This window comes from Micropterus dolomieu, linkage group LG18 (assembly GCF_021292245.1).
Source record: "Micropterus dolomieu isolate WLL.071019.BEF.003 ecotype Adirondacks linkage group LG18, ASM2129224v1, whole genome shotgun sequence".
NCBI classification, from domain to species: domain Eukaryota; kingdom Metazoa; phylum Chordata; class Actinopteri; order Centrarchiformes; family Centrarchidae; genus Micropterus; species Micropterus dolomieu.
The window spans coordinates 16,408,021-16,419,389 of record NC_060167.1 but is presented as its reverse complement, the minus strand read 5'-3'; positions in this window follow the sequence as shown (position 1 = coordinate 16,419,389).

Genomic DNA, 11,369 nt, shown 5'->3' with positions numbered 1-11,369 from the left:
TGTTTCCCACAGCTTTTCCCTGTTGTCCCCACCCTCCATCCCCCTTTCCCCCTTCTCTTACAGGTGTTGTCCTTTCTCTGTGCTGTCTGTTTGTGCCCACCCATCCCCGTGTCTGCCCCCCTGTCCGGCCCGGTGCCAAATCAATACATAATTAAATAAATAATAAAACAGACAAAGGAGTATTTTAATACTCTCTTGTTAAAGTAAAAATCTGTCTGGCACAATATGGTATCCAGGTCATCATACTCTATACCAGGCTGCTGGGCAGGACAGGTTTAAAAAAAAATAAAAATAAAAAAAATAAATAAAAATAAAAAGTCAATGCAAAGACACATAGAGCCGAGATTTCCTGTGCGATGCGAAGGGGGCGGGGCCGGCGACGCAAAGGCAACGCGAAGGAAGTTGAATATTTTCAACTCAAACACACACACTTGTGAAGTCGCATGACACTGAGTCACGATAGCCTATCAGTGTTGATATTGTCCGTATGACACCGAGGCTTCAGAGCGTTGTGTGGAGAGGGCCGGGCAGAGCAGGGGATTGAAAATCTGCTGGCCTTCTGAGAGCTGCTAAACTTGGGGGAGAGGAGCAGGGAGCAGCGCTGCAAACATTGGACAAATAAACCCCCGTAGTCGGTTGGATTCTGGTCTGACAACTACGCCGTTTACTCGCGGGAGGAGCTCGGAGTAAACTGCTTTTATTAAATTAGCTTTTTACTTATTTATTTTCACCGGAGCTTCTCAGCAGCTAGGTTCCGTGCACATCAGGTTCCAGTGTTGTTGTTAGCGTTGTTAGCTCTGTCGGAATACGACTTCATATTTATATAAAAAACGGACAAAACTGGACATTGCTGGGAGAAAAGAAAGCGAGGAGGTTGAACTACCTGGTGAGTTCAGAAAACATGTGTCTGTAAATTTATTCCAGCTATCGTTGTACTTTACTGTGACCAAGTTAGCATAGTGTAGTGAACAACGGTGTGGATTTGTGCATTTTATATTGAATAAATTTGGAGCTACTCTAAATTCCTTTCTCCTCCCCAGAGAAGAAGGGGAGGGGTCAAAGTTGCTTTCTCTAAGTGCTAGCCCGACCATAAAACTGGCACCTTTTTGATTCCGAAGCTGATAACGCGGGGCCTGACTGTTAAACTGACAAAGGGACACGAATCAGCCATTAGCATTTCCCTGAACAGCCTGTGGCAACTGACCTTGCTCTTTGTTTATTATCTCATCAAAGGGTGTGACATAATCCAGGACAGCCGAACTTTCAATGTAAAAGGGACTGCAGTCTCCAAAGACTCAAAGCATTTAATTAAGTTGAATTAAATCTTTAGTTACTTGATTATGTTTGCCTCTATTTGAGTAGTTATGTTAACATGTTGTTGCTATCTGTTGTTGATATTTGTGCTGAAAAGAAAGTTACTTGCAGTGTTTTTATTTTCAGCAAGACACTCCTTCATCTAATGTGATCAATGCTTGTTCATAATACTTTCCTACAAAATCCCTTTAGAAATGATGACAAAGGAATGTTTTACTATACTCTTAATTGCCGGCTTGAATTTAAGGATGAATCAACAAAAATTCCCCGGTTCCTAAGGAGAGACGATCTTGGATTAATCCAAGCTTTCCTCATGTAACCTGAGCTCCCCCAAGTGGACGAAATAAGTATTACGTGCCCTCGTTGGAAATGCTGTTAAATGTATAAATATCCTGACCAATAATGTGACAATTGTTTCCTGTTACCAAATGCTTAGAACAGTACAACCGTTCAACCATTGAGGTTCGATTGTGGAAAATATTTGATTATAATACGCGCAAATAGATCTCTTTTCTTTTTAGACATTAAGTTTAGAGAGGCAGTCCCTTCGGAAATCTGAGACGCCCCCTGGGGAACCACGCCCCAGGCAACAAAAGAGTGACACGTGACCTCTCGTGCTCTCTCTTCTCTTCGCTCCTTGCTCTCTCCGCTGCTCTGCTCGGCTCTCTGGACGCTTCGGCACGCGTCGGCGTGCCGCGCCAGGCAACGCCCTCAGTCGACCAGCAAAACAGGCCTTTTGTTTCGCTTGAAGCTACACACGTGAAGTGCCGAGACATCGATCTGCCCTTCAGTTTGTTTTTATTTTCTTTATTTCTTTTGTTTGTTAAAGTTATCAGTCCGTTAAGTTACACTGGACTAATTCAGGAACGACCAAGTTCCATTTTAAGCCTTTTTCGTCGAGCCAACCAAGCCACGTGGTCTCGCCAGCTACAACGAAGGAAACCTGAAAACAGCCGAATTGCCAGACGGAGGAGGCGTTTTCAATCAGACACGGAGAACCCCGGAGAATCCCTAGCAAAAAGCCAGGATCGGCAGCTAGTGGGACCAGCAACAGGCCAAGCAGGCCGCCGGCAAGCAGTAAGACCTAACACATCTTCTGTGATCAGATATTTCCCTTTTTAACTCCTAAACCCATAGCGTTAGTTTACTTTCATTAGTTTTCCTATGCCGTATGAGTCAAATGCTTCCCACAATCGAACTCCATTTCTCATTGTTCAGCAATTGTTTATGTTCCCTGTATCCAACCATCTTTTTATCACATTAGTTAGAGAATAAATTCACTGTAATATAATCAAGAACTGTGTGTGTTGCCTATTTCTACGTCCCTGCCAAGAGAATTGACCCTTTAGATATGAGACTGACTGATTGATTTAAGATAATTGTGCGATTATTAACTAACTGATCACTAGTAATAATTGTATAATTATTAAAACTACCTAGAGGTCCGGAGACTCTAGGATTATAACAACTCCGGTGGTGCCCTTAGCGAGGAATCTGGTTTGATTTTATTAATATTAAAATTCATAATTGGGTATCAATTCTCATAAATTTATTAAATTGCATAACTAAATTTTAGGTTTGCTACAATAGCATAGCCCTGACAGATCCAAACTCCATTCAGAAAACAAACATTTTAGAAGTTGTTGTCCTACTGTCTTGCTGACAGACCTGACAAAGCATGAATTCATATGTTTAACAAATCTGCATCATGTTGTAGTTATTTCGGCATCAGTTTAATCCGTTTATTGCTATTTAATCACAGCAAAATGTTTACTTTGGGTTTATACAATTGTAGTAAAGGCGAGTTGTGTTTATTCATGTTATCGCGTTAAAATCGCCTTCTCGCGTTGTGTGTGAACACTTGCAGTGAATGTACTCACACGAGGAAAGTGTCTGAATGTGGCATTAGGCTCTGTTCAGACTGCAGGCCGATTTTTTTTTTTTGCCCATATGTGACCCAGGTCACCCAGGTTAATTACTCCTAACATTAAGCCTTGTGACCCAGGTCAAATATGGGATCTTTTTATGACAGTGTGAACAGGCCACTTTCATATGTGGTCCAAATCCAATAGAGATCAGATCTTTTCAAGTCTGGACACTCGGAATTGATGACGTCACTCTAGAACAGCTGTTCTTCTGTAGACTGAGCCGATAAAGCTCCACAAAAGCCATTATTAAACATGTGGCTCCCTTCCTCCTCTACCTCACTATCATCTGTCTTCTGAGTTATGTGCATGCTACTTGTCCGAGCGGATACAGTGGGGAGCGAGAGAAAGAGAGAGAGAGAGAGAGAGGGTGAGTGAGTAGTGGGGCAGATGTATTGTACAGCACCAGAAACTGTAATGAAAAGAATAGAAAGTTGTGAACATTTGTCATAACTCGGGAGAAATGTGACCCGTGAGGGGACAATAAAAAAAACGTGAGTCTCCCGTGAGCTAACCGGAGCTAACCTCTGTTGCACCTTGTTGTACTTCTGTAGCCTACAACAGGGTGTCGCGTGTGACGTCATGTTATTCTTCTGCACATGTGGGTCACTTTCAGGAACACTGGAGTCTGATATGGGCCACATTTAAACAACAATGTGAACTGTCAAACAAAAAAATAAGATCTGGGAAAAAAATCGGAATTGAGCATTAAGGCCTGCATTCTGAACGTACCCTTAGGGGCCTTGAGGGTGTGTGGGGGCAAGATAGGAGTGCACCCCTGGTGTGGAGGCTGAGCCACTCCAACATGCCGGTCTAAATCTCTGTGACATCACCCATAGCTGTCGCCATCTTGGCTGTCCTTGACTCCAGTTAATTCAAAAATGGACAAAGTGGTGGAGCTGAGGTGGGCCAAATGAAGCCTGGTTGCTGAAACCACCTAGTGGATGGCCACCTGTGACGGCACCCATCTGTCACTCAAAGTTAATTACGCTTAACATTAAGCCTTAATGTCATTTAACCGAGTGAGTTATCTAAAAGTTCAAACCATTTTTTGTAACAGGCTGTAAATATGTTTATTTAGGCTGTAAATTTGGGCATTTCACATGGGGGTCTATGGTGATCGACATGCTTTTGAAGTCTACCTTAAGTGGCCATTTGGTGAACTGCAGTTTTGGGCACTTCCGTGTTTGCTACATTTTTCAGCCCCGGAAGTGGCTTCCTTCGATGTCCACAATGAAGGTCTTGTCTCCGGTCTCTGCCAAATGAGCCAAACACATTCCCCGCTGACCGCAGCCCCAGATGCAATGCAGTGCTGTGATGTGGGGACCGGCTTGAAGACTCTGTGTGGCCGTTTAATCATACACACATTGACAATGCCGCAGAGGTCTGTTGCTATCAGTGTTAAAAGAAACAGCCTCAGAAGGACAATACACTCGCACATGCTACTATATATCTCCTCCAAAAAACATCATTGCTTCTAATGTGTCAAGTTTGTGGTGCAGCAATTTCACAGCCAAATAGCTTGCAGGAGTGATAAGAGTTTCATTATTGCGCGAACAAATCAAAGGCAACAAGCAGCATCATTCATAAAACAGATTTTAATATTTCACCTGTTTTAATTTAGGTGTTCAACAAAGCAACGGAGAGATGGAAGAAAGAGCAAGAAATAATGGAGAAGGTGGGTATAAGTACACAAAGAAAGCAGCACTCCAAAGGATATTACTTTTAGTTATTCTAGTTGTGTACTAAAGTCTGTGCTATGTGTTGTGCAATTTTAAAAAATAAAATCTAATCAAAACAACAATGCAAGAATAAAAGATCTGCCCTAAGGCCCCATCTTACACTTCAGCTGAAAACAATTTAATATTATTAAGTTATTTCCTGTAAGCAAACATCCCTACAATAAGTTATTTTTAAGCTCATAATGTTATATTTGTTGTTGACATTGTGCCAAAGACAGGTGCTAATTCAACTCCATAGTGATTTTTTAATTAGTAGTTTGTGATATTGTACCAAATTGCATAATATCACACAGGCGTTGCTGTTATTGTGTCCACGCCCTGTGCGGTACATAACAGCTGCTGTGTGTTTCAGTTACCTATTAAGCCATGGCCTTGAACACACAAACACCAGTTAAGTGCATAATCATCTGCTGTAACAAGTCCAAACACCCAAATTAAATTAAATTTTATTCTCTCTGTGCGCCTGCTCTTTTTCCACTCATCATTCAGCCTTGTATATATGAAAGGCACAAAGCACCAAGGCTTACTAACGAGTAGGGGCTGAAGAAGTTCAATTGATGAAAATACAAAAGGATTGAGGAAGGCTGCCTCTGGTATGATCACAAACAAAAAGCAATTTTTCTTTAGGTCAGGGGCAGCACAGAGGGCAGCTCAGTGGTTTATCACAGCAAGAGGGTCCTGGTTTCAAAAATGGATATATTAAGAGAACTGGATATATATTCCAAAATGGCACTTCATTCATTCCAATGAAAGCTGTGTGAACAGCTGTTTACCAGCAAGCCCTGTGATAGACCTGGTGTACCCTGCCTTTGGCTCACTCTATTGTACTGCACCTGTGACCCTAAACAGGATAAGTGGTTTACAACATAGATAAATGTTTAGGTTATGCAATGTGTCATAGAAACATTGTTTACATCAGTTTTGAGCATTTCCAATAATGCACATGATCCCTGTTGCACACAGATTCAGACCAAAAGACGTTTTAGACAAAGTATTTATAATTTCCACCATCTCATGTTTTCTAGTCTTACACAAATTGATTCATTAGAAGTGGTGTTTTTGATGTATTCTTACTAGAATGCATGATTTCCAATACTTTTCTGGTTAAAATAATTTTGTATTGGAATAATGACACCATCAAGAGAAGCAATTACAGATGCACTGTAGTTTATGTCTGCATTCAATGCTCAAGACGGTGCAAATAGGGCTATATGTCTTTCCTTTGATCTAGGTACTCTCCTAGGCATTAGTAATAGACCCATTGCTATTGGAAAAAAAGGAAATTGCAACACATTTCAATAAAAGTAATTGGTCCTCATGCAGACAAAAACAGCCACACATTTGCTGTCACTATGTACAAATGCGAATGTAATTACCTTGCCTGTGAAGCCCCACTCCCTTTCTCCCCCCCGCACTCTCGTATGATTATGTTTTTCTACCTGTGTTATCTGTGAGAGAAGTGTGCTGCTGTGCTGATTAACAAATAACTCTGTGATGAGCCCCCCAATGTCCAGTTAGGTGCAAACTAGATACGCCATATTTGGACAGAGAGCTGAGGCCTTCTGGTAATATAAAAACTGCTAATCAAGTAATATATTTTTACAGCTTGCTATTATATTATATATTATGTTTTATCCCGTGTTTCCTTTGCAATATGATTTTAAACTGAACATCCATTCTCACATCATTTCAACATTAGGATCAACCACCACTGGTGGATGTGTAGCAGGCAATCCAGAACTGCACAGTGTGACTCTTATAATGTAATTAGTCCATCTCTCTAGGAGGGTTTTGCTAGCTTTACCTATATGCCAAAGTAAAGTGCAGTCACTTTGATGATAAAAGGGATAAAAAGGCAGCGATAAGGTGGAATGTTGAGCAGAGCGAGGCTGGTGTGAGCCAGCCAGTGGAGGTCTAATTGGATGAAGGAACCCTGTTGCATGAGGCGTTCTTCCCTGAGAGTGCAAAGACATTATGAAAACCTCCCACGCTGCTTTCAGTTGATTCAATTAATTTATTATTCTGTTAAACTGATGGAAATATTGCCTCTCTTCCAATAAAAGCCTGACAGCTTTAGCACTGTGACATGGCTTGAAGTCCTCAGCTCTAAGGAGTTAATTGTGAATGAGCTTTTCTCCCGTCACCAGCCCTGCCCTCAACGTGATCCCAAAAGGATGACCAGAAATCACCCTGTCTCCATGGCTGCCCAGCCCAGCACAGCCTGTGGTCGACTGAATTCATTCCCTTCTTCCATGTTTGGTGCAGTGGCTTTTGTTGTGACCGGGCTGAGAGTCAGCCTTAACTGATCGCCATGCCTCAGCGCAGCTGTGGAAAAACATTGGTTCAAACAATAGGCAGAGGATCAGAGAGGTGGGAGAGTGAATAATGTGTCAGGTGCTCCGAATGAATTAAAGTGCAGAGCAGGGCTGTGGAAATACCTCTGTGTGAGGCCCTAATCAGTCGCAAACAAGGGCGGGAGAGAGAGGAAAAAAAGCTTTCATTCCTGTAACTAATCATTTGCGGTTTCCCAATGCAGTCAGCCAACGCCAAAGGCAGAGACTAATAAACTGGGAGGCTGTGTAGATTTATAAATGATTAATTAAGGGACCTCCCACGGGAACTACAGCAGCTATAAGCAAAAATATTAATTAGCTGAGATGAGACTTAAACTAACAGGAAAACATTCCAGCCATGTTGGAAGGCACATGGTGGGGGCAGCTTGTTTGACTCTGGGCTGACAAAGAAGGCCCTCACCGCTGCACCAGTGTGGGGTGAGGGTGGGGGCTGTGTTGAATTTGGCTGGAGGATAATGAAGAGTTACATAGAGTGTCAGACAGAGAGACACACAGGTCCTTAGTATTGAGTTGTAAGGAGAGATGACTGAGTGACTGAGAGGGTTAGGATTGGGTCTGAAATGAGTTCTCGACTGCCTCAAGTACCTCTGTGCACCCCCCCCTTCACTGCTACATTACCATCTCTGGTTGCCTCTCCTCATGCCTGCCCTTCAGGGAGGTCTCTAAAGCCTCTCTCCTCCGCTTCTTTTCATGAATGTCAAGATGCTGAGTTTAAAGTCCAGCAGATTAAATAGGAAGTGTATTCTGCGTTTAATGAAAGAACTAGGTAATTTCATGCAGAGGATCGCAATGTCATAATGCTGTCCAACTTCCAGAGCAGAGTTTTCTTATTTCCTGCTATCTACTGGGAAGGTTGCAACTGATTTCACTGTTTTTGATTACTGCAGCATCGTCCAGGATGATGATAAACGGGTGACATGACCCATCCAAAAGAGTTTGTGTAGGTGTGATAGTGAAGCGAGCACCAGGGTTTCGTGGTGCTAAAACTATTCATGGACAGTGGCAAATGATAATGGCTGATATGATCCAGTTTCTCTGTCATCTATTGAGTCACCAACTACAAGGTCAAACAATAATCTGTTACCTGTGTTTTATGATGACTATTCTATGGACTATCTGAGCTGATAAATAATAACAAACCTCCTTATTTATTGGTAATATCCACATCAAAACAAGGTGCCAAGAGGACTCTCATATATATCACATATATTTATTTCCGGAATTTCACAAACCCAACATTAGTTTCTGTCTGAAATACAACATATACAACATACAACATCTTACAAATCACATAACAAGTCTCTGACACATTCCCCTTCCAGTTTTCACTCTGAAGAATAATGTGGCTGGCCTCTGCATACTTACACATACTGTATACCACAAGACAAACCAATGAAAAATAGCTTGAGATGGTAATCATACTTCCACAAATCACACTTTTTTCTCTATTTCAACATTTGCAAAGTAAAAACAAAACAATGAAAAAAAGCCTACACTGCACTGGGCAGCCAGCATGAAATACAATTATAGAAATATGAATTCATTTGTAAAGGTCGTGTATCCTTTTCGAAGGTCTTGATGATGAGAGCAAAAACCACTGGTAGCACAAAGCGCCTGTGCCAACTCAAATATTATCACAGTTAGTAAAAATTGGATCAGATCTGTAGGACAAATAATCTAAGCAATACTTTGACTTGAAATAATCAGGGCTTTCAAGTTAGAGAGAGTATGCATCTGGATGAGATTAACAATCACCTGACTATGCTGTGGATGACTCAAACGTCATGCATCCACAGAAAAGCCTTGAAGTGAGTACATCAAAAAATCCCTATATGTCAATCTTGACTTCAGTTTCGTGTGCAGGTTAAAAAGAATTGGCCTCAGCTATTTTCATGTTTTCAGCACAGAATCAGATGAAAAGAGTCTGAGAGGAAAAATTAGGGCCAAGTAGACACTTAAAGAGAGAGGCAGACATTCCTTTAAGCCATCATAATTGACTCACTGGAGGGCCAGGCTCTGGTGGCAGTGAGGTGCTTCAGAAGTCAATGTTCCCAGAATCTAGTGTCAAGGGTGAATACATGTTTTTAGATTTCATAAATAAATATTTCATCCAACTGTCAATGGCATGTATGTGGTGGAAGAGAGCCCTTTCATGTCACTCTGGTTTTTGCATGGGTCGGTGGTATATATATCTACCAGCAGGAGAGAGCCAGAAAAGACTTCTATTTGAATGATAGGCAAAGAGTTGAGCTGTGTTTTCTTTTTCCTCTCCTGATATGATTGCTGAGGGTGTCCAGCAGAATTGCAGTGACGTTTGACAACAATTAGTGGTGCTGCTTTGAGCTGTGACAGGCAGGCCTATATAAATCATGTACACGTACAAAGAAGACTCTTACCCCCAACTTCACAGCAGATCACCACACATATCTTCAGAATCTCCAGACAAGACTGATACTGCAATACAATATCTACTGTAAGAGTTGAGAACATGCATATTCAGGTCCAAAATGAAACACAAAAATAGTAAACTTTCATTTTATAAACATAACTGTCCACCTGAGGCACAAACACCCAGACCTCCTCCATTCACAGACTTACACATAACATTGTCCCGCCATTTTTGCCTTTGCTCCTCAGACAGTTATAAGTGTCTTGAATGATAGAGGTCTTTGACAGCTATATGTAAACATACTTTATGCTGTTCTTGAGCATTTTTACAAACTCCCAAGAGAAATGACTGCATCGGTTCCTTCAGCCAGTGCCCCATATCGCCACATGTTTACATTCAAGTGACAAAGTCCACACAGGCAAAGGCTGAGGTGAATGGACTATGAAGATACCCATTCTCAATGGGAGCCTCCTGGTGACCCACCAGACTTCTTTGGATAGACTTGATCAAAGTTCCTGGGGGTCCATAATAAAAAAGTGACGGTTTTAAGTCCTGTCGTCCAGCCCATATCCCTCCTAATCTACCAAGTACTGGAGTACTTCCTGAAGCTGCACATCCAAGAGGCACCAGACAGTGTAAGTAGGGTGTCATTGATGATCCGGATGGGTTGTGGTGAGTAAGAAGGAGAGCACCATGAGAGGGTTCCAGGGAGTCCCCAGCAAAAAGCTGACAAAACTGTAATTTAAAAGAAAGCATGGCACATTTAAAACTTCATATATTAACCACAATTCTTTAATTCTATAATTCCAAGTAACACCATGACAGAATGTATGACTATTTTGGTCATAGGTTTCATACATTTTATGTAATAAAACATCTAAAAGCAAAATCCTGTGAAGATGGGCGACCCTGGGATAACATCTTATCAAATGGGTGTCTGAGGCCCATCGTTTGCTGGGCCTTCACCAAGAAGGCCCAGCAGAGGATGTACTTCCTGTGGCAGCTGAAGAAGTTCAGGCTGCCAAAGACAGTGATGGTACACCGCCATCATTGAGTCCATCCTCACCTACTCCATCACCATCTGGTACGCTGCTGCCACTGCCAGGGACAAGGGCAGGCTGCAGCGCATCATTCACTCTGCAGAGAAGGTGATTGGCTGCAATCTTCCTTCTCTTCTGGACCTGTACTCCTCGAGGACTCTGAGGCGAGCAGGAAAGATTGCAGCTGACTCCTCCCACCCCGGACACAAACTGTTTCAAACTCTTCCCTCTGGCAGGAGGCTGCGGTCCATCAGGACCAAAACCTCTCACCACAAAAACAGTTTCTTCCCGTCTGCAACTAGCCTCATTAACAAGGCCTGGGTCCCCCACTGACACTCCCCCCTTGCAAACGATACAAATGTCACCTGCACATGTAAATACCGTTTCATCTCGTGTCGGGCTCAGACCTGGCAAGTCGCACATATTTGTTGTTGATTGTTGATCTTTGTTGTTGTATATTTTTATGTTGTCAGTTTATATATTTATATGTACACAATATTCTCTTCTGTTACGTTACTTCTGCACGGCACAGACCCAGAATAATGCACATGTATATATCTGCAACGTTGTTCTTCAATTCCATATTTATATATTTCCACATTTAT